We start from the raw sequence: 6,105 nt of genomic DNA on the forward strand, positions 1-6,105 counted from the left end.
TGGCACCTAAAGTGTCCAACACAGAACATTAGACGGGACTCAGAAAGGACTCCAGACCAGTGTTACACACAACAAGCAGGGATCTGAATTTATTTTTTGAGTTTCTTTATCGACACGTGCCATTTACTTTCATTTTGATCAAGTTTAAACCCCTGAGCCGCCCTCACTCCTAGTGCAAAGGTGGTCGATGATGGCCAGTCATAATAGAAAGAGTGATGATGGAGTTGGACTGAAGTATTAAATGGCTGCTTACACACAGGTCAGGTTTCACCAGCAATGCATTTAGCAATCTCCATTTCGTCCCTTTTCTGAAGCATTTAGGTGAATAGGACTACACAGTGACTGAAGAGACGAACAAGGGTGACCACTGACAATGACACAGGGAGATGTGAATTAAGACCTACGAGCTGAGCTGGGGTTTCCTATCTTGAAAACTCCTGCAGTCTTATAGGCCCATTTCCCATGTTTCCCATCCTCCTATAGGTTCAGGTAGGTGTCAGTCATCCCAGTGTTGTCTTATAGGCTCCTCTACAACTACCTCCACAGCAGCAAAAACACAGCCCATCCTTTTTGCTATCACACTGACATCAGCCTCTAGCCTGTGAATGTCTATACATATATGCGCAAAGTCACACACACACACATTTATATACACACACACTAACACACTACACATCAAAGTGCTGGATTCCTTGTTCTGTTGTTTCCCTTTCCTCACTAAAAAGGTTTCTTTTAGTTTCTTCTTCTGGTACACAGATGAGCACCTGTAGATCAAATTTAGGTTGCACGGCCCCACGTTGCCGTGCAGAAAGTAGAGATGAGCCTTAAGGGGTCCAGTATGCTTGAAACAAACTAGTTTATATGACATGTCAGCTGACCATGTCTGCAGTCCGTGTTTCTACCTGAATTGCCACACCCGCCCTCAAGTGTGTGTTTTGAATTTGCGCACTGGAAGCCGGGGCTAAAATGTCTGCCACCATTGCCTCCCCCTGACTGCATCAATCTTGACATGAGAAAAGTTTGCTGCACCATGATCCAATACACACTTCATTTGAAGCTTACTGACCCTTTAAGTGTGCCTCGGCATAACACCATTCATAGTTTGGCTGCTTTCGGTTAAAGAACTGTGCGTATCAGGACACTTGGTGCTCTCATCTTGACTTAATTTGTACGGTACCTGCTTTTAAAACAATTTATTTTCATAGGTTTCCCTCAATTTGTCCCTTCTCTCAGTGTTGGGTGCTCAGTTCCCGCTGCTCTGCAGTCCTTGTTGCAGCCAACCAAACTGTTGGTCTGGGCAGCGGTGCAGGCATCACGACAACCAGAATGAGTCGTTAGTGTAGCAAAGAGGACAAGAACCCTCGCCTGCTTCCCAAATGCGAATACATGGCGTTTGCTGGAACACATGACCAAGCTAGCCATGCTGCTACTGGGAATCGAACTCCACCCCTTAACTTTCATGTGCTCAGCATAAATGGAAGAAAAACCCTTCAGTCAAACACGTCTCTCGTGAAAACTCCCCTTGATCCCATGAAAGAACCAATCCGATTACTCCAGGTATGATGTAAGGCGGTTTTAAGCAAGGTGTCCTCGCTGCAGTACCATTCTGCTCCCTGGCCTACTGCTGGGTTTTAGTCTTCATTCTACCACTGCGTTGGGTTCCACTCTGCATCTTTACACAGCACAACAGCAAAAGGTTCAGTACGCTTCAAACTACCAATGCTAGGACCTTACTCTCTTGTCTCTCTGTACTAGGGTTGTTTGGGATGTTTCTGTTTCAGTTTCAGAATATGCTCACTGTCCTGTCGGTTTTTTGTGATTCTAATCTCTGTTCAGTCTGTTCCAATGCTGTTCTTGGGTTTTAGTCAGCACGGGCGCTAGGGACTAAAATCCAAGGGTGGGTAAGGGTGACATGACTCATTTAGGTGATACTATACTATTCTTTGAAATTCTAGTCTCTGTTCTATTAGTATTCTAGAATTGTAGCTCGTAGTCAAACGAAATCAGCAGGGTTCTAACACTACTTAAGGTTTTGGTCCATCGTACTCTAGGGGTGGACTGTACCCCCTTTCTGTATAACAGGGTTCTTGATTCTGATAAACCCAACAGTGGGCTTCCAACCCATTACAAAGCCCACAACAGTAGGGCTTTAGTGCTTACATTGTTAGAGTAGAGTTCTAGTCCCAATTATACCTCCGCACAGGTTTGTTGTGCCAGTCGTGCCCACATTGTTGGGCCTTATCCTGAGTCTCCGACTACAGAAAGACACACAGACATGCAGGGGGTGTCCCGTCTCTCAGTACAGTAGTTTGAGCTCTATTGTACCAATAATCATGGGCTTACCATTACAGTCACTACTTGAGTTCTGGTCCCTAGAATGGAGTGTTATCTTTTCTACCACAATTCAGGGGCTGTACCTCCTTTTCCACAGCCACAGTGTGGTTTTTGTCTCTTTTCTACCAGTGAAATAGGACTGTCGTCCCCTGCCTAGTGGAGATCATGGGTTCCATCTTTTATGTCTGATGTTTGCACTGCGCCCCACCCGAAACCTCCCTGTTACCGTTTGGCCCAGTGGCCCCTCATCAATCCTTAGTTCCCTCCAGCCACAGTCCTGTAACCTTCCATCCCTTTTCTACACTGACAGTCCATGAAATGTCTTCCCTTTAACATTGGCAGTGGTTTATGAAAATGGACGTTCAACAATAACATTATTTCTAATGGTGACGGTATGTCATCCTGTAAATGATGTTTATCTGTCATGCCTAGTTAAATAATTTAAACAATAAAAAGAGGGATTTTTTTAAAATATCTATTATATCTTAAAGTCCCTTTGATGTGTAGTACTGGTGTTACCGTTGTTGTAGTGTATGTGATACCCTATGGGGATTGTGTTACTTTTTAAGATAATAAAATAACAATGTTTGGTTACACCATTGTTGTGTGTCTTAATGCGATCACAGTGTTTTTCCGAGGAGTGCACGTGCTCCTAAAAGAATAGAATTAGGAGCACACGCAGTTTAATACACGAGTTTAATAAGAAACATTTTATTACATAAATGAGGAAATCTGGCCTACAAACGCACTGAACACAAGAAATGAAGGGAACACAGAAATCACACATCGGCTCTCAAGGAGCTAATTATTCAAGTTCAAAATCTTTACTGTACATCGTGTAGTTCATTGAGAGCCAGATGACATAACAACAGTCAATGGAAACCAAAATCACCAACAGACTGAGGCACAAAATTATAATCAGGCTGATCAAACTTCATCCCAGACCTGGATCAGGGCATCAGTGAGCTCCTGGACAGACCGACACATAACATCCCAGAGGTTCTCAGTTGGATTCAGGTCTGAAGAACATGAGGGCCAGTTAATGGCATCAGTGCCTTCGTCATCCAGGACCTGCCTTCACACTCTGACCACATGAGGCAGCAGGAGGAACCGGGGCCCACTGCACCAGCATACGGTCTGAGGATTTCATCCCGGTACCTAACAGCAGTCAGGGTACTGCTGGCTATCATCACTGACCCACCACCGATGCTGGATGATGATGCAGGCAGCATAACGTTCACCACGGCGTCTCCAGACTCTTTCATGTACAGTAAGTCACGTGTGCTCGGCGTGAACCTAACTGGACAGACTGATATCCCTGAAGTTTAACTGACGGTGTTCTACTGTGATGATTAAGTGTTCCCTTAATTTTTTTTGAGCAGTGTAATATCTCGATAGTTTAAGGCTAAATGACATATATCCTGATATATACATTTTCTAGCCCCAACCCCATAAAAAAGGTAAACAACTACATGTACATTTTAAATAATCATTGACAGTTTCTTGTCAAAAAAGACAGACCTTCAGCTCGTTCAGTAGGCTGCTGCTACTGGAGCTCTACTGTGAACATTACTCCTGTTTTTAAAGCTTTACGCTGGCTTCAGACTTTGAATTACTGCTGCTAGTTTAAAAGATAATCAATCTCAGACCAAAACACATCTTGAATCTCCTTGCTAGATAGGTTAGCAATCCAGTGTGGCCCTTAGATCGGTGGGAAGCAGTCAACTAAGTAGCAGAACCTCGAGTCACATCCCAATCCTAGCCTTTGACTGATTGAACGGCACCGTAAAAGATAAAGAGATTGAGACTGAACTGGCAGGTTAATGTTGGCCAACCACACACACTGCAGCTCTTCTTACCCTCATGACTGGAATCACCCAGCAGGTGGTGCTGTTGCACTACGGCTGATCTCACTGCACTACACGACACATTGAGTTTGCTTGGTTGTTGTCCCATTCAACACTTTCGCTTGCAGCTCCAAGCTGTATGCACAGGGCCATGATGTGTATTTAATGCTGGCTATAAATAACACACACGTATGATCTGTATTATCTACACCCTTCTACACCTCTATTAAACGTCCCTTTACCTTTTTAGTCCCCTCTTTTTTTTTTTTTGCTCTGTTGGTACTTTCCCAAACTAACAAGCCCTTCGTGTGACGGTAACTTTAAAAGGCAGAGATGACTCTTCTGTCCATCGTCCTTTTTTTCCCCCTCTCCTTTTACTTTCTCAAACCCCTCATGGTCATCGAAAACCACAGTTTTTCCTTTCTCTCATTGCGTTCCGGCGTGGAATTGAAATGTAAATAGTTGAAAACACACCAACGTGAACCCCTCTTGCACCTGATAGGTTGATCACACTCATACCAGCGTTCACTGGACTGCTAACATTGTCCTAAATCAGATCTGGAACAGCCGAACATACGAGCTGAGCAACAGATCAGGCAGTTGCAGAATAATGTTTCAGTTTTCGTGCACAACAGTAACACAGTGAAGATCATGTCCGGTGGTGGAAAGCAGCTGACCAAGTAGATGTATTCAAGTCCTGCTGAGTACAATTTCGAGGGACTTGAACTTGAATATTGGTGTGCAGAGACTACTGGATGTGTTTGTACGTCCATCTGATGATGCTTTACACGCCCCTGCTTGTGTCTGAGTTATTAGAGCTAAAGGCTCGTTGCAAGAAGTTCCCATTCAAACATGATTAAGCTGTGGCTCAGAGGTAAAGCTGGGGACACACTAAGAGAGTTTTTGCCAGATTTTACCCACGATTCCCAGTTGGGCAAAGTCTGCACCAGTCGGGGACAGTCGGCATGGCTAGTTGGCACAAAAATCTGCAGACCCGACCTCAGTTGCAGTCAAACATGTTTGAATTTTTTGAGCTGAATCGATCGGGGGGGTGTGAACTGCTAACACGAGTTGCCAACAGCCAATAACACAGGAAACTACAAACTGATGCATTACCGCCACCAACTGGTAAGTCTGTCTACCCCTTAACCTGTCGACCTCAGTCCAGTTGGCTTTATTTGGTTTGCCGTCTGTGACCCCTCAGCAGGTGCAGCTGTTCACCGTCTGTCAGTGGGTCTTTTCAGAATCTCCACACACTGTGACAGTTCAGCAGTGCGTCCCCATCTTAAATCTCTACTCCCCTTTTCCACTCCCCTGTTGCAACGTTGTTATTGTCATGTGATGTGCTAAAAATTTGTGCTGAGGTTTTTTTTACCGGTCCCACACTGCACTCCACATGAGTACAGTCTGGTGTCGCATGTTTTTTCTCCTCCCCTCTCTCTCCTCTTGTTTTCCTCCCCACTGTAAACAGAATTTCCCCTCGGGGATTAATAAAGCATTTTGATTGATTGATTGATTGATTGAAAGCGGAAGGTCGCTGGTTTGATTCCCGGCTCCTTTGGGTCAGCATGTCGAAGTGTCCTGGGGCAAGACACACTTCAGTGTGTCTCCTCCTGAATGAATGACTGAACATGTGATGGAAAAGTGCTTTGAGAAGTTAAAATAACTCTAAAGGAGCTTTACAGACACAGACCATCCACCTTGTAGCCCCCAACAGTCTGGCCTGTCTGACGGGGGGGGGGGGGCATCCTCACCTGTGATGACCTGCTCCATGCCTCTGTGTGAACATGTCCCATTGTGCCTGTGGCCCCACCCACCACCACCAGTGGGAGTAGGGAGTCGTTCCCTCTCAGCTGACTGCTCACTTCCACCGCGTGCAGTCGCCCGTGAAGGTGCCCCCCCCCCTCGCCCCCTCCAGCCCAGT

Source organism: Pempheris klunzingeri, chromosome 9, assembly GCF_042242105.1.
Source record: "Pempheris klunzingeri isolate RE-2024b chromosome 9, fPemKlu1.hap1, whole genome shotgun sequence".
Classification (NCBI taxonomy): Eukaryota; Metazoa; Chordata; class Actinopteri; order Acropomatiformes; family Pempheridae; genus Pempheris; species Pempheris klunzingeri.